Genomic DNA, 26,431 nt, shown 5'->3' with positions numbered 1-26,431 from the left:
CCATCTTTACCAGCCTTTCCTTATCTACAGCTTATTGATATTCCTGAAAAAAATTCTTTTTCCCACAAATTCAAACTCTCTGAAATATCATTTTAGTAAAACTGACAAAATATTTTTAAACCGAGTTTCAAAAATGTTGAGTTTTTGTTACACCTCCTTTTAAAAGCCCCTCTTTTAAAGAACCAGGCCAAAGAGCTAACTCTATGACCCAAACTTCAAAAATAAACCCAAGCAAACGCAACAATAAAAACCAAGCTACAGCTGGCATTGCCTTGCCATTCAAAGATTTAGACTGGAGTTAGGAACTCCAGGAATTCACCTTTTTCTCCCAACGCCAAATTTTCATTGAGTTTTGCAGCACTGCTCAGGTTTCCACAAGAGAGAAGTTTTTTGGGCCTGAGGAAAGATCAGGTGGGAAGGGGTGGGAACCTGGAGGCCAGTTCCTTCCTGTAGAAGAGCAACGTGCAGCACCCTCGGCCGGGGACGGCTCCATCTGCAGCCCGGTGTCCGGGCTCCTCACAACCCCAGCGAACATCTGGGCCCTTGCACGAGAAGTGCAAACTTCATGGATGACCATTTCGGTTGGAGCCTCGACATATTTTGTGTATTTATGCATTCTTGTAAGCAGAACGGAACCCCTATCACCTCATTCCCCCCCACCCCCTCACCCCTCAAAATAAAAGAAAAAATTGTTAATGACAAACACCAAAGCTCATGGTTTGCCGGAGCCTCAGTGGGGAGGCGCAGGGTGCTGGGGTCCTGCCGGAGCACGCCAGCGCTGCCAGGCGCTCCAGCCTGACCTCAACGTCTGTCACCATTTTCAAGGCGATTATGATTTGGCCACCAAGAAAACCTGCTCTGAGCTCCAACTTGGCAAATAAGGTATCAGCCTGCGGCTGATTTTGTGCTTTTTTAAAACTTGTGGGGTGGAAATCTGTCGTGTTTTGATTAGCGAGGAACAGAAGCAACCTGCCGTCGGAAAAGAACGCTGTGCTTGAAATTCAGCTTTAAATGAAGTTTTAAAAAGGGACCCCTCATGCAAAGAGGACCTGATCAGGCACATGTATGCACCGTATACACTAATGCGACAGGGATGGAGAAATAGAGGCAATGCAGACCGCAGCATCACACAGGTAGTATTAGCTCAAAAGTATTAACTTCAAACACCGGCAGCGGGACCTAAAGGGCAAACTACATGGTATTGTCCCCCCCCGTAGGAGGAATTCCTCACTGATACCATCTCATTTCTCTAAAAATAGCATTAGCGAAGTAACCAACATCCCAGGTGCTCAGGCTTCCCCGCCCGCCTCTCCCCAGCGCTGGCACAGGGACTGTCAATGGATGGACTCGAACCGGAGTGGCATCACTGGGATGGCACCTACTAAACCAGCTCCTCTGGACCTCCCTGGCACCAGGAGTGTCCCCTGCGGGAAGGGCCACCCGGGCAGTGACCCACCAAGGACCAAGCCTCCTCTAAGCCCTGCCCCAAAAAGAGCATCAAAGCCCTTTCAAAGCCTAACCCAACTATCCAGCAAACGAGGCCTTCCTTCAATGGGCTGCAATTATGCATTTACCCAGTGACTGCTGGGGACAATCAAGTCGATAATTCAGTTCTTAAAGTCAGCGTTATAATTATACAGCTACAAAGAGCTTCCAAATCATTTTATTCGCTCTCATACACCTATGTGATGAATTGTTTCCTTTTCTACTGTTTTCTCCCTGGCCGGCAGCATCTGAAGAAAAGGGAGAGTGCACTTCAGAAAGTTTCTTCCAAAAGAAAGGCAGGAGATGCTCTAGCATGACATCTCAGGTCATCCCTGCCGGTGTGGGGGTGAGACATGGCACGAGGCTCCCCGGTCCCTGGCAGAGGCCAGCGATGGGCTCTCTCCTGCTTTGTATCACAGCTTCAGCACCCAGCACAGGCGAGCGTGCGTCGGGGACGCTGCTCCGCAATGTACATTGTACACAAACGGATCTCTTACATATGTTAGAGGCTCTCGGACGCAACGCCAGGGTGCTGCTTTCCTGAGAAGAGCTGCTAATGCTCTGTGACCCGATTAGCGCTGCGGGGCCTGGCTGGAGGATGCAGCAGCTCTACTGCACAGGGCACTCCTGGAGAGATCGAAGCCTGCTGGCATTTTGAAACAGCTGTGAGCCCTCTCCTGGGGAGAAATGGGGACTGGCACCCTCCCAGCGCCGCTCACCGGCAGGCAGGCTGCCACCGGGGCAACGCCAGGCCATCAGCTCTCCTCATCACCTATGGTTTTGCTTTATTTTTGCTGCATTTGGCATATTAGCATCTCTATCTGATGCACCTGGCTCCGCAAAGCACGTATGTTCAAAGCATCACCTTGCAGAGACGTGGTGGTCCCTGCCAGCCCCCCTTGGCCCTTCTCACCAGCCAGGCTCTGCCAAGGTCCTCTTTTCTGTCCCACAGCACCCCCACTCCCACCAGTGCCTCAGGCAGCACGTCGGTGGAGCCAAAAAGCCCCAGCCCTCAGCTGAGGGCCTTGAAAGCCTTATTCCGCCTTTTCCTTCTCGAAATGGATCCTCTTCAGACTCTTCTATTTCCCAGCCTTCCCCTTTGGCTCACTTTCCTCTCACTTTCAAATTAATGATATTTAGCCAGCAGCAAACCATCTTGACAAAGTGGGTCAGGGGAACTGCAGGTCCCCCCAAACGACACCTCCACCTGCAAATCATCTGCCAGGAAGGCAAAGGTTTATTCTGTCCCTGAGCAAGTTCAATGTCACCATGGAGTTGCAAGCACAGCAAGTGCTGAACCAGATCCTACGACGTTTAGTTTCATAACTTGCACAAGCGAGTATTAGTAGAATCGATAATACATATATTTTCCCCCTCCCTGCTTTGCAAATAGGACCAAAAGGTGTCGTAAAGTTTGCTGGTCTCCTCCGGTTTATTCTGTTTCCTCTCCATCGCTGAGATATCCTTGAAGTTGAAAATGATATAATACTCTGAATATCTGGAGTTTGGAGGATGTAAGACTTGCAAGAATTGCTACAGCTTTATTGCGTTCTCGGGGCACAGAGAGTATTTACCATACATACATCAAGTCAAGGAATGCAAAAAGGGCATACGAAAATTTGGCGCTTTGAGCTCGGGAGTTTAAATTCCCAGAAAGGCAGATAAAGAGTGGATTTTCTTATTTATGGATTTGCAGATGAAATCCAACAAAACCAGCCATAGCCTGCACCACCACCCCCCCCCCTCCAAAAAAAACCCCACCTCCCTCCTTTCTGTCAGTAAGGCTGATTCAATTTCCAGGCTTGCAAGGTCTCCTCTCGCCGAGTATTACCCGACCCCAATAACACGCACTGTTCCAAGGTTAAGATCTGTTTCCTTACAATAATGCAGAAAGCTGTTGTTTCAGTAGCGGCTGCAGAATTCAGCTTTGAAGGACAGGTTAGTACCACACTACATTTAACTGGATTCAGTTCATCTGATTATACAGTGCCTTGCTTTCTGGAATATGTAATCATCTCTTTCTGATGACATTTTAAATATCCAACTAGACAAATAATTGCAGCAATAATTGATAGCTGAGTCAAGCTGGAAGATTATTGATTGGCACAGTACCCACTGAAACAAACGTTCATCTTTCAAACATTACAGTGAGGATGCTTAAATCTAACTTTTGCTGATAAATGATAAAAATTTGATTTACTGATAAAACCACTGGAATAGAATATGCACTTCGGGATTTGATTACCTGGTGAAATTTTTCAAAGAAAAATTAGGCATCAGGTTTTATATTCTATTTCACATGAATAATTTCCAAGATACAGATAAGCAGTTGAACATAAACACATGCAGAGAAGTCTTAAAGAGTTGCTGATTAACTCTCCACCTTCCTCAATGGTATTTATCTGTTCCCAATCACTGCTTACGTAGGAGTTCATCCTGCTGCCTTCCCGAGGATGCCTCGTGTGGGTCTCATTACCAGTGACAGGAGTTACACATCGGGAAATATCCCTCTGTCGTTTTCCCAGCAGCTCGAAGCTCTCAGTTTAAATGTGCATATTCTTACTCCATTGTGAATGCAGCCGAAATGAGGGTTTGATCTCATTTGCCATGGTGTAAAACGAGGAGCACCAGTGCCCAAATCTGCGGTGCTGCATAAAAGCAGCGGGAGGGAGGTCAAGATCAGGTGCATTTGCAAACTGCATTCTCCGTCTTAAAGGGAGGGGGTTTAAAGCTGAAATAAAACCACTTTTCAGCTCTTATTACACAGGGGTCTGTTTAAACGTGGCTCTCCTTCTAATTATGAAATTCCAGACCTGCAGCACTGCCTGTCCATCGGGGGGAGAGGAAGGGGGGAATTTCTGAAACTTACTGATTAGAAAGCAGAGCGAGCGGCCACGGCAGAGGATCGCGTGCGGGGAAAGGCAAGCGATGAGCTGCCTAGTTAGGGCAGAGGAGCCGTCGCAAGGCAGAAGCCTGAAATTAAGGAAAAGCGCCAGAATATTTGAGCAGGGAACAAAGAGCATAAATTCCAGAGTAAGAGATGAAAAATGCACTGAAACGTTTTGAAACGATGCCATTAGGAGCTGATTGAGTCTCAGAGCTACTGTTAAAAATCAGCCGCTTGTTAGATGCGGCGATCAGCTGAGCCCTGACACTTAAGGCGTACGAGGGGGCTTGTCGAGCGGCTTCGCTCTAATTTAGAGATCCTCAGTTAATTAGAAAGCCCTCAGATTTTCTGCAAATGCGGGTCGCTATCGACAGCTCGTGCTTTTGATGCTTTCCGGGTGACAGTTGCCGGACTGACCTTCCCAGCGCTGGCAGGGTTGCCCAGACCCTCGCCGTGTCGGGGAATTCAATCACCGCCGCCAGCGCCAGCGGGAAGTTACCACTAAGGTTACTCCGCTCCTACACACCGTTTCCTCCTCTGAAACAAACCCTGATGAAATCTGCATTTGCTTAATGCTATAAATAGCTCCAGCTTTGAATTATTATTACTATTTTATCCCCCTGCCGAGTGGATATCACAGCCAGCCCAGGACTTCGGGGTGGGAGCTCATCGAAGGCGGTGCCAGCAGAGGTTGGAAGAAGAGAAATGCTTTATGGGGGACGACCTGCTTGCATTGAACCCACAGCTGCGACTGCGGGAGAAAAACCTCTCTTTGAGGTGTTTGTTTCCTCAGTAGCTACAGCAGGTAGCCGTGGCTGCAGGGGATGGAGACTGTCTGGGGGGGTGGCAGTCCCCAAGCTCCCCTGAGCACCCAGCACGCCCCATCCCATGGGGGATGCCTTTCCCAGACACCAGCAAGGTCTGGTGATGCTCTCCGAGTAGAAACCACTGACAAAACGTAACACAGGGCAAATACTAACACAGGCAACCACCAAACAAAACGAGGCTTGTTTGGAAATGCAAGGAAATGAGGGGAAGTTACAGCGACAACCCAAAGGCAAGATGACAGACCTGCAGTCACACAGGGAGTTTGCAGCAGACACTAGAAAATTAACTCTCAGGAACAGTCTAGCATTGGCAGGGAAATGAATGAGATGATCTAAGAGATATTTTCCACCTCTAATAGGATTTGATGATGATTTTGCATAGGCTTTTGTGCTAGCCTGGCTTTTGATAAAGGCATGGTGTCTCTTTTCAACCCACATGCAAGGGAGAGATTAATAAGTTGCAAACTCGGCCCACCTCGGCTATAAATGGTCCCTGTGCCTATAGGGGGAAAAAAGCCAAGCTATGACTGAAAAAAAAAAAAAAAAAACCAAAAAAAAACAGTGAACTGAGTGCAGCTAGTGCTGCAGCTAGTGCTTTTACATCCAAATATTCAGTTATTAAGAGATTTAAAAAGGAGAGAAAAATTCTCCTCCAGCATCCAAAAAAGCATCAATTTAGTAGCCAGATGAGGCAGCAATGCACAAACCGTGGCCAGCTCAGAAGCACCTGACTGAGACCTTTCCGGGGAGAGCCCTGCTGGGGTCTGTGGGATGCAAGGAGAGATGAGATGGCTCCAGCACAGCTTGCAGGTCATTTATATCCCATGCAGGAGGAGGGGGAAGAGCCATCGGCAGGTGAGGATGGCACTCCTTTGGGAAGACCTGGCATGGAGACTTTTGACCGCTCATGGCCTCAGCCTGGAGGAGGGTAAGACCAGAGGACTGGCCTCGGAGGATGGATTAACAGAGCGCTGATGGTAAGGAACGAAATGGAAACAAGAGTTTTTAAGTGTACGAAATGAATAGTAGGGAATCCCATCTTTTGGCAAGATAACCATTTTCTTACAGGAAAATGCAATTAAATGTTGTAACTGCCAGCACTTAGATACCAGTAACAGCAATAAAAATAAAACCCTAAGCTCACCTGATTCATCGAATAACCTTCTGCGTAGTCTACATGATCATATCGTGATACCCTTTGTGGGACAAATGCCCCCTTATTCCATGGGCTGTTTCACTGTTATATTTCAGCGGGAAGATTTGGGGATTCAGGCCCTGCTCTTTAGCATCATAGGGACTAAACTCTGAGCCTCGCTGCTGTCTAAGCCCTGCCTTGGGCCAAGTGAAGATGGCTGCCATTCAGAAGAGAGCCGCTCTCCTGCTTTTCATCCCTGAGACTTTTTTTTCCAGGCTCTTCACCTCTTTACTTTGACAACGCACCACACAGCGGGGCTGGGACCCTCCTCATCCATCTGCATACACTAGGAAAGTCAGCTCACATATGCTGCCGTACTCCCCGAGGCACAGGAGGACGCGGGGCACGCTGTGACCTGCCACCAACACCTCTCCAACCACACAGCCCACTGGGGAGCCGTGTGCTGGTCCCCACTGCCATCACCCCCCCTTACTGCCAGCATCCAGTCCCCCACAGGGCAGCCCTGCTTTTCAGGAAAACCAGCCCACGGGGGCAAAGACGGGCAACCAGATACACCACCACACGCCTGACCACAGAGTTTTGTCCACAGCGAGCGTTTCAGGTTCAGGGCTGCCGTCACTCGCGCTGCAGCCAGGTCCAGCGGCCACCACGGGGAACCAGAGCCCCTCGGAGCACGGCACTGCACCCAAAGATAACGAAACGACAGTTCCTGCCCCAGAGCTGGCAATTATCATCATGGCTATTATAACCTGATGAGAGGGGCTGCCAGTTTAAACAGGCTACTGCTTCAACGCCAACACTTCCCACTCCTTGGGCTTAAGAGCGCTGAATATTTCAGCAGGTAAACAGCAGAAGTCGCAATTCTCCCATTTGCTGCCACGTCTCACAGTGCTTTTGAGAAACCACAGCAGTGCATTCGCAGTTGGGAGTAAAAGAATTTGGCCTCATGACATTTTTTAGCAATAATACAGTAAGAGAGCAATGACATTAAGAACAATTAACACCAAGATGTTGCACTTAATCGCACCGTAAGTCCGAGGAGCTCGGCGTGCTTTGCAAACGGCTGTTAATGCCACAAAGGCTGCACAGGGAGTGGAAGCGCTGCCTGCGGTCACGCAGGGGCATTTTCCAGCCGCTTACCTCCAGGTCCTCATTTTCTCAGGAACAGAAGCACCTTCCAACAAACACCAGAGAGCACACGGCTCATACCTGCCACCTCCAGCATCTCCGTCACCCTGTCTGTGCCCGACCGCCCCACACTCCCCAAAAAGGGTGCTGGATGCTGTGGTGATGGGCAGCAGCTCCATAAAAGACACAGAAGTCCTTCTTGAGTCATCACTTCACCTGAGCGTTTTATCAGAACACACCCTGTCTGGGGCAGGCTGGGAGATGGCTGTATACGCGGCAGGTCTGAAATTGCCATCAGCTTCACACCTCGATTCTTTTCCAATGTCCTTGGCCATTCAGTTAAGATCTGACAGCATTTAAAGATGACAGTGCTTGAGGTAATGGGACAATGCCGTAACAGGATTACAGGAAATGTGAAAGAAAGGACATACGTACGTAATGTCATTTAGGTAATGTCATCTATGAACAGGTTTTCTGCAACTTTCACTGACAAAGAAGTCAGACTCACTTATACAATTCCCTTTAAACTCTATTATTGCCATAAATAGTTTACTTTCTGAAAGAAAGCTTTTTAGACATGTGGCCGCAAATATTTTGTCCAACCCTCTTGCTGGTCCAAGGCAGGGTATCAGGGAGGAGGGTAAGCAATACAAACCAGCACAAAGTGGTGAGCAGGGCAAGGACTCCCCGCCGCCCTCCCAACGTAGCTGCAGCACCCAGACTTCATAAGATCTTCCCTATTAATTTCCACTGAGCTATTTCCTCCTCGCGCCCTTTTTCCATCAGTATTCCCCTTCAGTCCCACCGCAGCTGCCCCCAAAACAGCTTCCTCATTGTCCCCCACCAGAAGTGGTGTATGTGTGCCAAGCAACTGACCGCAAACAAAAGCTTGTTTGACCAACGCTTGTTCCGAAACAAAACCCCGGCTGGAGAAGGAAATCCCGCAAAGGAGGGGGGGGATTGATGCTGGGACAATTTGGAAGGCGAGCCTAGGCGCGCTCGCCCCCGGGGACTCACATTCTTGCCAGACAATGGTGTCTGGCCTCCCCATTCACCGCCTGCCTCGCACCCCTCCCCAAAAAATCCCCCGTAAAAGCCATGTTTATTATATAGTCTGATAAGCGAGAGAGATGCTGTTAAATCGAGCCCGCAACCATCTCGTGTGCTGCCTGCAGCATCTCAGGGACGGAAAGCAGACAACAGAATGAGCTTCTAAAGGACGTGGGGAAGGGTTTCTGGAGCTAAACTTATTGCTAGGAAGTACTGGGTGAGTCGATTCCTTCTACGTTGGATGGTGAAAATTAATGGCCAAGGGGATGGCTGTGAAGTCCCCACTCGCTTCGCTTTCTCAGGGATTATTTACTGTTTCTGAGCAAAATGTTTCTTCCAAACTCCCTAGCCTTGCCTTAGATGACTCCCTCCCCTGAGCCTGGCAAAAGCGGCTGTTACAAAAAAGCCAAGCCTTTGCCCCCCACACATCTGCCTGCCATTGGCATGTGAAGTTACCGATTAGAGGAAACACCCTCCCTGGGCAGGCAGCCCCCTCCCTCGATAAGTACGGTTGGAAACCACAGGAGTTGCACAGGCCGGCTCGCACGCCGTACGCCGGCCTGACCATCTTATCCGTTAATAAACAGACGTTCAGGTCTTCGTCGCATTGAGCAACGTTGACATCTGCCCGTTTAGGCAACGCGTCGGGCAGCAGCTGGGTTTGCGGCCGGGCGGCCGGTGGGGTTTGCTCCAGGCTCCCCGTGGGCTTCGGTGGGGGCAGGATCCTACCGCCTGTCCGTCTGTCTGCCCGGGCATGCATGACTGCTGGAAAAGGCTTGTAATGGACACAAATATGTTAAAATTCCTTGCAAAGTTGTAACACTCAGCCCTTGGACAGCATGTCCCCATTGTCACCGAGCTGTCCTCCAGAGCACGTCACCACCCCCTACACCACATAGAGATGGAGAAAGCGGCTCAAGCACCTCCAGTCCGCAGCTAAGGAGAAAAAAAGCTCTCACTGTGATTAAATGCAATTTTCTAAAGTGTATCTACCATTTTGGCACCGAGGCCACTCACAGTGCTTAATATGTATGTTTGCAAGTATATGTACACATTTTTTTATTTCTACCCTACAGAAGCTCTTGTTCAGGTACTGCAATATCTATGAAATAAGAGCATTCAGGGACAAACCACAAAACTAAGATGTAGATTTTGGTACCAAGGCTACAGCCCCAGTTGTGGGGCAAACTGCTGGTTCCTTGCTTTCGGAGCAGGACGTGCCACTCTGGATGATGTCTACCTGCCAATTTTGCTGCTGTCTGAGCTTCGAGCTCGACAGAGATCCCGCCACTGCCGAGCTTCCCCACGGCTGAGACGGCCTTGGAGGACACTGTGAAATGGGAGCCGAGGGGTAGGACCCGTCCCCTCTCCAGCAGCTCCGGCAGCACCTGCAGCTCCCTGCCCACTTCGGGACGTGCGGGTGATCAGGATCAGACCCGTGCAGGTTGCAACCAGCTGCAGGGCTACAAACACAGGCAATGTGCACGTGCCTTGTGCTGTACGTCCCACATTTGGAAGACGTTTTAAGCTGTTGGGGGCTTACTTTCCCATCTTCTCTAAAGCTGAGCTTTTAAAAGCCCTCCAAACTGGTGTGTCCCTACAATCACCACTTCTGGCGCTGAAGAAGAGGACGTCCCATGCCACTATGCCCATCCAGAGAAGGACAAAGCTACTGCTACTAGAGGAAACAGCAAGGGAGACAGGCGACTGCTTCAAAACCTGCCTGCTCCAGCTACACTACCCGTGAGACACCCAACAAAACTTTTCTCGTCCACAGAGCTACACTACACATTGAGCAATACACTACACAGACTTTTTTTTTTTGTTTCTTTGCATGAAATTAATAATGCCGCCTTAAACTTGCCCTTAGCACTCACTGTTTCCATCTGCCTCCTCTGAAGCTGGGCTGCTGAAGCCACAGATCACATCCCTGCTAAAAGAGGCTGCCAGGCAAACACGTGCAGCCCTTCTGAGCCCATTAGGTATTTTTAAGCTCAACCCCACTACTTCCAGAAAATCAGCTCTAATAGTTCTTGTCCTGGCAAAGCTTCTCTGATCACAGAGCTGCCCCACAGCAGCTCAAATAACTCTGCATGGAGGGAGGGGAGCTACCCCATCCCACCCGCCGCAGCTGGGCACAGCAGCAATCCGCATCTCACGGCCAAATGAGATGGTTTTGACATAACACGTGCAGGTGAAATTTCAGGAATAGGGATATTCCTATCAGAACACGGTCAGAAAAACAGGGTTAATGCCCTCACTATCTGGCTAACCACATTGCTGTGCCGTGTGTGGTCTGTCCAGCGATACTGGCCGGTTAGGCGAGCAGGGATGCTGCGGTGCCGGGTGCTGCTGGAGCTGGGCCAACACAGCAGTCCCAGCGAAATAAAAAGCCATCATGGAAAACCTGGCTTTATCCCTTACCAGGAGCATTGGGAGGCAATTTCTCCCCCTCGACTCGATCCTTTTCTTGGATCCGGCTCATCCGCCCAAGCCAGCAGGTTTGCAGCAGCGGAGGGGATCGCTGCAGCCAGGGGTGTGGATGAAACACCCTCGTGCCTCTGCTCCCACTGCACAGCAGTGGCTCCCAGGCGATGGGCTGCCACGGAGGACAGGCGCTGCCCTCTGCTACCCAACGCAAACGGCTGCTGCAGCATCGGCCGCTGAACTGGACATCTCGGATGCGGCTCCAGAAGGCCAGAGCTGAGGCACACGTGACTCATTTATAAATTATATACCATGTTTGGGGTTTGTTTGGGGTTTGGTTTTTGTTGGTTTTTTGTTTTTTTTTGTTTTTTTTTTAATTTAAATACTGTTTGGCAGAAATTCTGCAGCAATTTGCTTTGTTTCTTTGATCATGGGATTGCTATTCTTCTTTCCCTGGGGAAAAACATGCCCTAAAAACAAACAAATGCTGCACTGAAAGTAAAGAGCCCACTCCTTTGAAACCTCTGGAGATACACTCACAGCTGTTGGAAGACACACACTCACCCCTAAAAACCAAAACTATGCTGAAGGACACCAGGAGGCCCACAGCAGCCCCGGACTCCAGTTTCACAACCTTGCAAACTTTCTCCAAACTCCTAATCTTACAAATAAGCCTGCAACAGGACACGCAACCGCTATCAGCATGTGAAAACGCAAGGCTTTCTCTGCCAGGGCTGGGGCAGATGCTGATGTGCTCCGGCCCCGCTTTGGGACAGCCACTTATTTCCACTGACAGCGTTCAATCTATTCAAATAACTTTCATGAATCCTCCAGTCTTCCCTATAGCTGACTCAAACTCTCGTTGGTTTTGTAGATCTGGAATAATCCCTCTGGCCCTATGGCAGCAAGCAATGTGAACCCTGACTGTGTATATTTGACCTGAAGCGGGACTGAAGTCCCAGGGTGGCAGCAGGATCCCAAAATCTCATGGCTCTAAGAAAGCTTTAAGAAAAACCACAGATGCAGTGAGAATCACCATCAAATCATACACATCAGCGATGCCAGGCCATCAACCTACACAGATACTTGGACTAACTTCCAGCAGAAAAAGCAGAAGATGACTTCTTTTTTACACCTAGTCCAAATCCATTTACATCTGGCTGTGCACCCCACCTGCGCATAAGCAACCACAGCCTCTTAATCTCTCTTTTTGGGTGACGACTGCCATTCTCCTATACGGAGCCCGATGCAACGTTCAGTCAATAGGAAGCCTCCCACAATCAGCTGCAGAGTTGGGGTCAGACCATCTGCAAGCGACCCAAGGGAGGAGCGGCACGTCAGGATAACGTGGGAATTCACAGCCCGGCATTAAAACGTGGCTCTCAAAGGCAGGGGCATACCTCTCCACCCCGCTTTTGCAGGTGGCTCGGAGCTTGTTCAGCCCACAGTCTCGCTCCGCGGCTGCTCTGAGTCAGCCCTGTGCCACTTGATTGCATAAATTCAGTGTTAAGCCTGAACTAATATAGCCAGGCTCTCCGCGGGGCTTATCAGCTCGGGCTGGGTGCTGCATGGCCTCGGCACCTACCCTGCTCCCAGCTGGGCGACGGTGCAGGTCCAGCCAGCTCTGAGCGCGAGCAGAGCTCGCTAGCACAATGTATGCAAGCCGTAAGAAGTACGCCTCGGAAACCCTGGAAATCTGACAGCTTTTTGTGTTGTAATAATGTAATTCAAAAGACTATCGGGATTGTATAAATATTTGTACAGACACTTATCGCTGCAGCAGTCAGATACTCGGTCCCCCTGAATCAGCTGATCTGCTTCAAGCCCTCGCCTCCGTTTTGCAGAAGTCTGCTAACCAAAACCGTGCAACCCCAACGTAATCATCTACATAGCGAAACATAAAGCCTCTGTTTATATAAATAGTCTCCATCCTCCACCCTCCCTACTTGCTGGGCGGCTGTCAGCAAAATAAAATAAAAAGTGGGATCGTATTCCCAGCCTGCTAAAAGAACATGAGCCGGATGTACGTTTTAGCCAATGAATTAATTAATTATTATTAATGCAATGAATGCTCACTAGGAAATGTTTGTACTTTGCCACTGTAATTAAATATTCTCACTCATGCAGCTCTCAGCCTTCAGAAATTAGTATTGCATTTTATAGTCCAGTTTTGTTGTGGGTTTTTTTTTTTAATAAGAAAATACTTTCTCCATTAATTTTTCATTTTCCACTGGCACAGAAAGGCAGAAGGTCTCTTAATATTCATGCTCATTTTCCTTTTTAAGCAATTACAAATACTTTTTTTCAGCAGCATATGCAGTTTTCATAAAAGTTCTCCATCACTTTTGATCCAGTACAAGCTCGATCTTGACAAATAAAGCAGGTCCCATCACCCTTCCTCATGCAAGTGGGTGCCTCGCTCTGCACTTACACTGCTGCTATTTTCATCCCTGTGAGCTAAACCGCCAGTTTCTTGATGAGTAGGTACCTACGCAAGGCATCTCTCATCCAAATCAACGGGAAAACTCATTCAAGGAAGGACTCGCCCAGAGCACACAGAGTGCAATGCCTGACCCTAACAAAGGACCAGTTTCTAATCCCTTTATTTGAGGTCCATTCGCTTTAGCCAGCTGCTCACAAAAAAAAGAGGGCAGCAGTATCTGGCCCTCCACCTCTGTGAAATGGGTCAAAGACACACAGAATTATTACTAATTTAGAACGAAAGCACCCAAGACACAACGTAATTCCACCACTAGAGTTTTTCGCTTTTACTCACAATGAGCCAATACCCGGGGAATCACCGAGCAGAGGGCTTCTCACCCTCTCTGAAGGAAACCAGACCCAGCTCCTACCTGCTGGAGCCGCCGCCGGCGCTACACAGCCCCAGGTCCCCACCCAGGTAATTAACTGCCAGACCAAGTGAACTTCACCTGCCTCACCCTTCCCGGAAAATAAAAAGCATTGCAGCTCAAGTTCAGGGATTTCATTTTAATCTTCTCTTTACCCTCAGATGGACACACGCAATCGCTCCGTTTCGCCATCCCCAGCCATCACTGATTTAGCTAATGCTCCGTTCCAGCAGGAAACATCTTAACTCTGAAGATCTGATGATTGCCCCAGCAATCAGTTGTTCAAATAGTTGAAAATTAAGACTATTGCACACAAAGTAAATTAAGTAATTTTCTACCCTCCTAGGGTCTCCCAAGTCTATCAGATTTCCCATGACTGGTATGTCACGCTGCCTCATTACTGTAAAGAAAATACAGCTCCGTGAGGCCTTTAAGTGGACTACCCTCAAAGGCTCGGGGGAAAAAAAAAGATCTTTGCAAACACAGATCCCACCGCAAATGAAACGAAGAGCAGAAGACGATCAGCAGAGCATGTTTATCTGCTCCCGTGCTCAATTCTCATGCCTTAGGCTGCATAAACCTCTGCAAACCCCAAAACCAGCTGTTTTCTATGACACCAACTTTGTTGATGACAATATTTTTTATTTGCAAGGATGCCAGCAGAATTGGGTGTGAAAGAAGATGCCCACCAACATTAAAAAAAAAAAAAAAAAAAAGACTGCCATCTGATCCTAAAGCAGTTACCACTTCAGCATCTTTAATGCAGCAGTCCCACCTCTCGGTCTCCTTCCTAAAATAAGTAAGCAAGGCAGCTTTTAGGCCATGACTGATCATTTTTAAAGAAGTGTTTTGAACTCAGCCTGCTAGCATTCCTGTTGCAACACTATGGGATGCTCTGCTAGCTTTAGCCATTAAAATAAGCCTTCAGCGCAGGGACAGTGCCGCGCCGCTTCCCGCCGCTCCCTGGATCCCTTCCACCCTGGCTGCGGCATCTCAGAGAGGTTTTGTTCCCGAGCCCAAACAAGCTGGAATCGTTCCCAAGCATTTGGAAACCTTGAGCTGAGCAATAAGCACTCAGCATTATGGTAATCACCTGGTGGTGGCCACTGTAACTTCAGTTTTACACTGAGACTTTCATTGCAACCCTCTGGTTTTAGACTATTTTTTCTTTGCAACAGAAACTCTCCCTGGTTAGTCTCAGGCCAGAGGTGAACTTCTGTAAGACCAAAAACAGTCACTTATCTTCCGCTAAAAAGAGAGGGGATGGGAAAACCCCATTGACAAGAATTTTTTAAGACAGCTAATCACAAGTTACCAAACAAAGGGACAAACGACCGGCCCACGTTCGCATGCAAATCAGGCCCTCAAAGACCCAGTGCTTTACAGATTTGTGGGGAAAGCAAGAGGAAAAGAAAGCAGATGCTATTAACAGAGTTAAATATTTTTGTATGAGCTTCAAAGCATGTCCAGTAATCACTTTGTTCTGTGTTTCTTCAGCAGGCCCATGAGGTCAGGCCCCACCATGGCAGTCCATCGGGATGCACAGGGAACCCACCTTTAATCTGAAAGATGGAGAAGAAACAGGAGCTCTTGCGTTCTTCCATCCTGGGGGCTTTCTAGAAAGTCTGACTTTCTGAAAACGCCAGCCATGACCACCCCAAATGCCAGGTTCACTGTCAGCACCTCAACCTGAGAACCTACCTTCCAACACTACTTGTCCTTTGGCGTAGGGCTGGAAGTCCATATCAGCCCTTGAAGACCAGGAGGAAACAAGAGGTGTAGTATAGCCGACAAAGCAAAAACTGTCAGAGCTTGAGGAAGAAGCAGGCACTCACTGCTCAAATGGCGAGGCCAGTCACCGAGAATGGTGCCAATGCTCCTATGGACTCCTCACACACACCTCTTTAACAACTAATTCCTCTGGTTTGTGCAAGCGTGGACTGTGGGATCCCCTTCTGCTCCTCCAGGCTCTGTTTGTACTCACATCTCACCTCAATTCCCACCATTAGTAAAGCCACACTCATGAAAACCTCTTGCACAGGCATGGAAATCTCCTGCCTGGATCAGGAAAATTCACCTAGTCTCCACAACTGGAAAAATCCCCTCCTTTCATCTGTGCGGGTGTTTTACATTAGCACAGGAGCACCACTGGCTGTACTGACATCAGCATTTTCATCCAGAGGAGATGTCCCAGTTGGCCCCACTTGCCATGTGTGGGTTCAGTGCAGAGAAGAGTCGGTGTGCATTTTTATCAGGTGCTTTGCAAGGGAAACTAAGAGGAAGGCTTAGCCTCAGAGCGTGCCGGACGCGCTCCGAGCCCCGCTGCAGGCGCAGGAGCCCAAAGCAGCGACGGGTCCCGCAGGCAGTCTTGGACAGGTTTGATGGGGACATTTGGCTCGGGCCACCACAGCACAGCGAGGCCAGGGTAGAGCTCCCAAAGGCAGCATTTGGGAGCTAATCCCAGGTGTACAAAAGGCCACAGGATGAAATCTGGGTCCCAACAAAGCCTGAGTAGAAAAACTACACGCTGGAGAAAGCAATGAGTAAGACTGAGTAGAAGAACACAACTACTCCTCAGCCATCCGCTAAAGCCTTGGGTCCTTAAGAGAAGGTCTGTGGTGACATGGACCTGCACAGTTATTCTTGCTGCCCCCAGGCCCCTGCCTCAGCCATGCCTTGTCTGGGGATGAGTATTTCTCTGGAGATGTCACACACTCAGCAAAGGTGTGATTTGGAAAAAAAAAAAAAAAAAAAAAACAACAAAAAACCAAAAACATCTCAGTTGACCGTCTTAACCCACATAAACACCAGGGAGAGGCTCTGAGTCCCCATAGACAAGTATATGGACAAAATGGGTGGAAACAACGCAAACCTGAGCACGATGCATTTTCCTGGCTTGTTTCAATACACGAGTCTGAGAAATGCCAGGGGCCTGCTCGCCACCAGTTTATTTCCTAAGGCTTCCCGCTGCCTAGATGTTTATGTCTCGCATATCCCGGCTTCCTCCTCCATCCCTCCCAGCATGCAGGCACCCAAAAGGAGATCGCCCCCCATGGCACAAAAATGCTGCACAAGCTGTGACTTTCCTCTGGTTACCCCTTACCTACCACTGAGCCCCAGTAAAAATCAACCTATGACCTCCTCCTCCTTTTATTTATATTATTTTTTTCTTTTGAAACCAGACCCTCTCAGCTCTCCGTATCGTCGAAGGGACCTGCAAAGACCCCAGCCCCGCTCCCATTAGAAACACTGGGATTTTAACAGTTTGCTTAGAAATTGGTGCGTGCAAGAGGCACGGGTGTAAGCAAAACCAAACAGCGCCAGAGCAGCTTCTCCCATCCTTTCCTAACCAAGCCTACTATTCTTGGGCACTGACAAACTGAGTAGTTTTTCCCCTCCCCTCTCCTGACAATACATTATTTGAAAATGTTTACGCTGAGGATTAAAACCCCATCCAGGCTGGAGAGCGTGGTTCATTCACACCTTCTGCTTTTCTGCGGTGCCTCCTCCAAGCAGGCTTTCGAAGGCTGTTTTGCAGCTCCCCGGCTGGGGAAGGCAGCCCACGGCCAGAGCCCACGGGTACAACCCGGTATGGCAGCTGGCAAGCTTGGGAAATGGCTCGGGGCACGGCCGAGAGGGCTCGGTTTCAGCCGGACAAACATTTTCTCCACACTGGCTGGCATATGACTCTCTGCCCTTCTGCAAAGCGCCGGCTCACCCTTTATCTCTCCATCAGGACTCGGGTGGGCAGTTGTTGTTCTGATCCCAGCGCACCAGCTCAGGCCACACAGCCGCCCAGCCAGGTAACTCCCCGTGAGCTCCTGCTACGGGAGGGGGAACCCACAGATGGTTGTACCAACGGCCAGGATGGTGCCCAAACCCAAATCGACTACAAGCACAGGCGCTTCGGTACTCGTAGTGAAGTACCCCGTTTCTCCCTCAAAAACACACGACGGAGATTCATTTCCCCACTGCCAGGCTCGAATAACATTTTAAATGCCAAGATTTATATGCAGACACTTATAAATGTATTCCATTATAGCCTTTGCAAAACTGCATTTCAACCTAAACATTCAATTAATGTAATTAAATTGCTACCTGGCGGTATTATCTAATTTAACTTCGGATCTGTGCTATTGAAAAGCATGTGTCTTTTAGCACTCCGACTGGCAAGACATGTGATAAACAGACCTATAAACATGTTGGCTCAACCGAGCTGTTTAAAAATAAATTAGCAAACTATAAAAATAAACAGTAACATACATATGTACTCAATTATGAACTAACTCTAATTTTTGTTCTGAAATACTGTCTTTGACCTTAGTCATAAACAAGCACTATTAAAAAAACATAATATCTCAACAGACAGAAGGGCAGGGATTAAACGCTCATCGAGCGCAGCAGAATGCAAAATAAGGGATGAAAAGAAAGAAGAAAAGAAAGAAAAAAAAGGGGGGGGAGAGCTCACCCTTTATTAAATGCAGCAACCTATACCCACCGCAAGCGTTTATGTTGATTATAGCTGCTTAGAGACTAAAAAGTGAAAACTTAATGAAGTATATATGGTTAAAAACCTTGTAAGGTCTAGGGGGAGGAAAATATCATTTTAGCTTGTGGCGTGGCTTTGGGAGAGAGGGCAGTGTGGGTCCCCCAGAGCCGTCCATGGCCCTCAGCTGCCCGGTGCAAACCCTGCTACCGTCTTGCAAGAATTCAGCCATGCAAAACCATATGGCAGAAAGGTGGGAACCGTCCTTGTGCCGGCTGCACCAGAGCGGAGGGGGAAAAACAAACAAACAGATTTTTTTAAAGACTGTAGAGCAGCGTCCAGACCTTGTTTTTGCCATTAATCTGGTGCTCCCGTAAGAAAAGAACAAGGCACCATGCTACGACTGCCAGTGCTGTTATATTTTCTCTGGGAAGGAAGGCAGAAAGGAAGGAAGGATGAAAAGCTGATGCACAAAAGGCACATTTTGCACCCAGGGTAGAGATTTTTCAAGGCTTTCAGGCTACACAGGAGGCACCAATGTCCCTCCCCACAGCTGGACACATGCCTGCACGTGCACTCACGAGCAAAACCTCACAAGAAACCCCAAATCACCAACAAAAGTAGCTGAGCAACCACTAAGCGCTTCTTCCTTGCAAAGAACCAACCTAAAACACAGACCGCTGGCGGGCTGTCTCCCCCAAAAAACCTTGTATAAATAAAATAGAGGAGGCAACTCGTGTTCATTGACACATGGGCTCAAAAACAGGCAGAGAGAGGTGGGTGGAAGAAAGGCTTCGCCCCAGGCCAGCTCCTTGCCAGCAGTGAGACACATAGACCCGGCGGTGCAGTCAATAACAAGGCAGGGTCTGACATTTCCACGAACAAGAAGGGCTGCCAGTTGCTGAGACACAAACAAAACATCCACAAGGCACAGTTTCCAAGGGCTGCAACGGGAAGGGTCCATAGGAGCTGGCGATGGCATGCATCTTTTTTTTTTTCCAAGGACTTCCACCTCGGCAGAAGCAGGATGCCGGAGAGCTCCGCGTGACAAAGGAAGCGCCAACCGGATGGTAAAAGAGGGTGGAAATCGGGATGGGCAGGGCTGCACCAGGTCTCGAGTTTACTCAGGAAGACCACACAGCTTAAGCAGTGTGGGAGTCACTTCCAGCCGCCGGAGCTGGCCCATGCCGCTGCTCGGTGGGGAGCAGCAATGGCCTCTCCTCCACAGTCCTCAACACTATCGACACACCCAAAAGGATTTTCCTTAATTTCTGGTGCAAATATTTGTCAGCTCCCTACACTCCCTGCTTTTTTTTGTTGTTTTTTTTTTCCCCCCTAGATTTTTTTGTTTTAATTCTGCCAATAAATGTCTACCGTTCCCTTAAGCAACTGTTGTACAGTGCCACTCAGCAGTGACCATCGATTAAATGGCAACCAGCAACGCATCAGTGCAACTGGGAGCTGAGCTCAGTGTTGTGGCTGCCCCATGATTTGGCAGCAGGAACATCTCACGCACCTGGACTGACGAACACCTCCCCTGACATTACACTCAGGTTTTGCTCCATGCCACAGCTATCCCCTCACACTTACTTCAGCATCGGGTATCTCACACTGTTACAGCAAAATAAAGAGTAATAACAGGTCCTGTCCAGACCATCTGCTCCTTTCCTCTTTCTCTGGCAAATAGCTGGTACTTGAAACCCAGCCCTCTCCCAAGGCCACCCCTAACCCCAGCCCAAAGCTCACCCTGACAGAGAAGACATCCTCCCTGACAAGTGATGACAATAAAAAAATGCAATTAAAGCAATGTGCCAGTTTGAAAACGAATGCCATTTTCTGCCCATCCTCCCTGCTCTGTTACCAATAAAACACTTAAATACACTATTCATGCAGACATAAAGTGCTAATGGCTACCTGTTAACATGTTTCATCATGCTAATATTTTTGCTCGGATTCTGACAGTTCCCTTTTTGTTATTTTAAACTAAGGGAGTACTAATCTGGTTTGGAACTGAAGGCTGCAAGAATTATGATCTACATAAACTGCACCATTAATAACACCATTTCCTTCCCCTCTGCACCATTCCGTGGACAGTGTCTTCTCACAGCCAAGCTCTTTTCCAGGCTATAAGAAGTTGGAAGTGCAGGAGCATAGAAGTAGCCTGGGAAGATGTAAGATGTTACTGAAAAGTACCGTGAATTCTTGCTCAAGCCCCGTGTGTTTGAGGGCTGATAGAAGGGAAGAGAGAAACATGAATGACAAAATCCAGCACACTCAAAAAGTCACTTCTGATGGCTTAAGGAGAGAATTTCAGTGGCCATTCCCATCTGACTTCAGAGATGAGTCTTCAGGGCTAGAACATCTGCTGGTGCAAATTGACCAGGCCAGTTCCACCTGATTCACACCTCCAAGGGTTGCCCTAGCTGTGACTACAAATCATTCACTGACTCTTCTGGATGCAAAAAGAACGAAACTCCTTGAGTAACACCTTAGCAGTCACTGGCTCCAGCTGGACGTCAGCACAGGTACCCAGTGCCTGACACCTTCCACACTCAGAAATGCATTGGGTAAGTCTCAGCGCTGCCTTACCTAAGCATACATTGAGAATACTCCTACTGACATCCACTGAGTTACACCCGGTAAAAACCTGCTTGTGTGGAAGACCCTGGTCCTCTGTGACTACCCACAGCACAGGTCAGAGCTGTGATCGGATTTTCCATGGAGCAGGAGACGAACAGAAGCTCTTGGGTCCCCAGAGCTGTCACAGCTCCGTGGAGATACCCAGCGGCTCTGAGTGTACGCACAGGGACATTTCCTTTCCCCAGCTTTGCAATTGTTTATTATAACAAATTAAGAGCACTAACAAGTCTTACTGGAGTCCATTGCATGGAGGTTAAGAAACACAACTTATCTGATGCAATCATCAAGGTAACGCAACCTCCGAAATCCCAGTTCAGGCAAAATATATTCAAGAAACCAGAAGGGACGGGCATAACCTCGAGGGAGAGTCAGGGACGCTCTAGTCCAGGCTGCAGTGCTGGAGAGGAAAGACAAGAGAGGACAGCAGCAGATGGGTAATTCCCTCCTACTGTTACATCTTCTGTTCCTTACAAGGGCTCCCACTCTGGCCAGATCAGAAAGAGGACACTGGTTTGGGCGGACCTCTGGTCTGACCCAACATGGCTAGTTTTATATTTTTTAGGAAAAGGATTGCTCTACAGTACAAGTAGGTGAGGAGACCTTTATTTGCTGGCCCAAAATGTAAACACGGGCAGGCATCACCACCTATGCCCTGCCATTTGATTGCCACTGCTGCGAGGGCAGTGTCACCATGGGTGGAGGTCACCTCATCTGCAGACCCCATACATCCAAGCAGCGCTGCATGCCACAGCGGTGAGCCGTAAGGTAGGTGACAAAGGCTCTTCCAGCACGGGTCCCAACGTGGGGGAACGCAGGCTGAGATCTGGCGGGTTTTTCCTCCCACAGGGACACTCCTGCCCAGCAGAATGCAATCCTCCATCGTCTGCAAAGCTCCGGCACCACTGTGCTTGATCTGAAAATGGGATTTTGCCACTTTGCTTGCAGCCGCGGCATCCTCCAGCTCCAAGGAGGAGGCTGCTCCAATCCACCTAAACGCAGGCTGAGCAGAGAGGCCTGATTGGGAAAATAAACCCCCATGTTTCTAAGGTTGCTCTCATGTTGACCCGCGCCCAGCTACTGCTGTGACCTGCCAGGGCATCTCAACTATGTTACCTGGAGGTTCAGCCTCTCGTGACAAGTCACCCGTGCTCCCAGAATCCTGACCATGACGGGTGAGCGCAGATCCCCAGGGGAGTCATTAGCCGGAGGGTGTTTACTTACAGCGAGTCCCTGCCTCGAGCCCCGAGCCTTGCTGTGCCCACAGGGGGAGAGGGATGGGAAGGCAGCATGCCCACGCAGGGAGGTTTCCACCACAAACCAGGTCGGGAGGCACGAAAGGCAGGAGAGCAGATAGCATTTTCGAGGGAGTATGAGATAAGAGGAGGTGGAGTTTCCCGATAAAGAGGATTTCCCTGCTCAAATATCAAAGGATTCACACTAAGAAAAGGGGGGAGAAGGGGAATTACATCAGTCTGAGGCACACTTTCTCTTTTAAACTCTGACCTTCTATTGTCTGTCTTCTTGACTAGGATTTAAAGGCCCTTTGTTGGGCTGTGTTACATGGTGTGATCTAGAAAGCTGTCGCAGAAGAGGCTCCGTGGGCTTTCGGCTGCGCCAACGCTTGGGCTCACCCCTTGCCTACACCGGACTTTCAGAACGCGTTGAGCCAGCTCAGATAAGTCAGCACTTTCTATCAACACCCTTGCAAAGCCGAGCTGCGGTGCACCCTCCCAGCACCCCACCGCTACTTTTTTTTCAGCACAGCCAACACGGGCCGGTGGAGGTCCCAGTGGGGAGGTGGGCTGCTCCATCCTGCCAGCCCACTGTCGCCTGCCCCCAGATCCTCTCCAGGGTCTCCCGACAGCATCCTTCCTGTCCCAAACACAAACGAATGGGTGAAGAGCAGGTGATGGAAGCGTAACAGATGCCTCAAATGGTTTAGAGTGATCTATGAGCACCTTTTGGTTATAATGCTCCATTAACATGACATTTATGTGGGGTAATATAATACCACTCACTTACGAGCACCTACACTGGCCAGTTAGGCTTCCCTGTGTGCAGTGGATGATGCTGATAACTGGGAGAGTTTCGGCATGGCCAGGGACCCTACAGACAGGGTTATGGGGAACCGTGCTCGAAGGGGACATGCCAGGTACCACAGCCGCTACCCCAGAGGGAGTGGAGAGCAGGGAACGCAAGGCAGGGGGAGAAGACAAGAGCAACGCCTCAGAAGGCAGAACTAGAGAGAGCCACCGATGGGGAGAAACATGGCTGGAACCTACAGAGCTGAACAGCCCCTCTCTGCAGAACGGGAAAGGGCTTGACCCAGGCCCAGCGGCGCAGCCTTGCTGCCTTCTCCAAGTGAGCTACAGTGTAGTTCGAGCATCTTTCTAATTTTATAACAGCCAGTGCTACACTTTGCAGCTAAATGCACCTTTAATGTCACACAGGCCTAATAAGGGCTCTTGTTTTGTTACCCTGATTTATAAATATCGCTGCAATGGGCTGGAGAAGGGACTGTCTCACAACCGCAAGCTTTCGTTATTCCCCACAAATGACTTGTTTGCAGCTTCTGAACTGCCTAATTTATTTTGCCCCTACGTTTTGGTCATTCATCTAGTCTCCTCCTAATGGTGCTCTGAACACTGACACTTTGGGAAACATCTAAAATGCTGTAACCCTTACATGGCCCCACAGAGGTGAAAGGACCAAGGGCAAGCACTGAATCTTCTGAACAAGAGAGGGATCATCCATCTCCTCCTCCCCACTCGCCACTCTGCCACGGGAACTGCTCTCGTCTCAGTGTATTTGAGTAAAACACAAAACGAAACGAGAGGTAGCCATCTCAGCATCTCCAGGTGTCGAAAGCATCGTGTGACAGCCTCAGTCTATACCCAGCAAGCCAGGAGGTCCTCCCCAGGGCATTTGCTCCAAAGGCTCTGCCCATAAGAGAAAGCATCTGGGAAATCAAGATGCTGGTTGAATTCAGGCTGTGGCAATGCCAACCAGACAAGAGCAGGGAAAAATAAACTGACACACTCCACATCTCGGGCAAATGGGGAAGGAATGAAATCAGAATTTGGAGCCTCCTCCAAAATCCAAGTCAACAGAAACAGTTTGGTGGGTTTTCGCATCATGTTTCATCATTTAAGCACACGCTCATTAGAAAGCGAACAACCAAAGGCATTTCACTTTGCATGCCTAGTAAATGCAGTTGGCAGCTTTCAGCATTTAGGAATAAATGAAAAAAGTACTGCAGGGTGCTATCATTAGCCTTTCATTAGACACCTAGAAATCCAGAAGATGCATCTAGTGTTACAAGAAAAAAGTTGAGGACATAGAAAGTGTCACCAAAAGACAAGCAGAAAACACACTGAACACACTTCTCCCAACACTTTAAATTCATGTCACCATATTCTACCCACATTCTGCATTTTGCACTACTCAGATACCTTGAAATACGTGCATGCAACTGGAGCCATGACAGCAGAACTTTAAAGACATGAGCGCTGCAGATTAAAAACATGTTGGAACGCTTACTGTGTCCAGTGCCAAAAATGTGTCTCTAACCTGTAGGAAGAAATGGGTGTGGAGCTGCTCACAGAAAGATCGTTGCACTCACACGGCAGGGTACAAGGTCTCCTCTTTGTTTCTCCCTTGGGAGAAAAGCAGCAACTAAAAGATGATCGAGAAGCTCTTTCACCTCCCCAAATTTTTAGGAAAGTACATACAGCTGGATGGGAAAACAAGGTGGAAATCTGAGAAATTCCACATGATTTGTGAAGACTGAGGCCAGTCAGCTGTGGACTGATACAAACTGCCGATCTCAGTGCTCAGCAGAGCACTGTGCTTGCTGCTGCTTTTTGGAGACTTCAGTCACCTCCTGTGTAGCACTCAATCGCGGCGAGTAGATACAAAAAACGTACACAAAGCCTAAAAGTATTTCATTGGAATTGAAGCTCAATTTACAGCTTCATAGACTCAAGGGTGTGTTTGAGCAGCCCTTTGTTGCAGGGTTTTGTCAAGGTATGTTCTGACTTGTCCCCTGCATGGTTGTGCAGTAATTCTTAATACTGATAGTCAATTACTCAAACACCGAATTTTTTTTTTTTTTTTTTTCCCCCTTCCCCTCCTCAGCATGGCTAATCCAGGAAAGACAACACATGGCTAAGCCACTGCTTCAAAAGACGTCAGTGTTAACTCCCGGCCAGCCCAGGCTGGAGTCCACAGCGTTCCCCTCCTGCCCTGCCAGGCACCTTCCCCTTTGCTGGCACCGGGAGGGGAGTGACCCACAGAGCAAAGTGCCCTCCTTAACTCTCCTAAAATATGAGTGGGTCCAGGCTCCACAACTTCTTTCCCGACGGGATAAGCACTTACCCAGGTAATCTCATTACAGCCATTGTTCTCCGAAGGTTAATAAATACTTACCAGGATGAGTAAAGGCTCCGCAGTCTGACCCCAACACAGCAGAAATGATTGCTTAGGGCCAAGTTTTCATACTCTTGTTAATGCTGAACACCATATTCCTTTGCTAGCGGAGCAGCGTTAGCGCCAGAATAAATGTGAATGCTTGCAAATAAGGTGTTGGCCCCACTTCTGACCTCAAGTTTTTATGTTACCATCATCATGATAGCTCTGAAAATTAGCAGATGCTGGCAGTTCCTAATAAATACACTACTAAATTATTCTGAAACAACAGCAAAAACAAATTATACAAAGAATAAAATTCAAGGAGACGCCTTTCTCTCCAATTTCAACGTGTAGAAGAAAATAATTACAGGTTTTTGTTAATTTAAGGAAACACTTCACTTTTTCTCCCATCAGACTTGAGGTGTGAATTATGCAAACACGATTCGAATTTGACTTGGTTATTTACATACCGTAGCCCCAACAACTAATGTAAATCTGAGACTTATGGAATGAAAAACCAGGTTTCCAAGATCTTCTTTGAAACAGAAGCAACCACCATCCTCCCCAAAGCCAGGCCAAAGCAGCTCCTTGCCAGACATGCTGGACAACCCCATCAAGATGGAGAGCGGCATGGTCAGCACTCAATAAAATCTTCCTCCTAACTCCCAGACTCTCCAAATACCACAGACGAGGGGGGCTTTCCACACCAACAACATACATTTCAAAGCAACGTTACCACTGGTCAGTCAGGATGATTAAAACACATTATCCACTTGTTGCAAAACTCCTACTGGCAAAACGTATAGGTGAGGTATACCTACAGATGTGCCCAAAAATCCACACAAACCCTCAGAAGACCTACGGAGAGCAATCGATCTTGCCACAACACTAAACAAAACTCTAAATAACACAAGGCAAGCAGGTAACTATTTTTCAATGGAGGCTGTCAAACCATTGTGCAGTCATTAATAATTTAGACCTAACCCCCTTCATGGGAGGCCCATACCCTAGTTAGCACAGGAGATAAACCAGACTCTCCATTTAATTTCTAAACAGAAAATTCAGAGGGGAAAACTGCATGGAAAT

General features: G+C 48.6%; 1 protein-coding gene across 4 annotated transcripts in view; it reads right to left on the bottom strand.

The window, feature by feature from the left end:
• The window catches only part of BCL11A (BAF chromatin remodeling complex subunit BCL11A), a 79,203-nt gene that overhangs the window by 22,087 nt on the left and 30,685 nt on the right, over window positions 1–26,431 (bottom strand). The window lies entirely within an intron of this gene.

The sequence above is a fragment of the Tyto alba genome, unplaced genomic scaffold (genome assembly GCF_018691265.1).
Source record: "Tyto alba isolate M040663 unplaced genomic scaffold, T.alba_DEE_v4.0 Super-Scaffold_16, whole genome shotgun sequence".
Taxonomy (NCBI): Eukaryota; Metazoa; Chordata; class Aves; order Strigiformes; family Tytonidae; genus Tyto; species Tyto alba.
The sequence above is the reverse complement of the archived record's forward strand: the minus strand, read 5'-3'. Positions and strand labels throughout refer to the sequence as shown.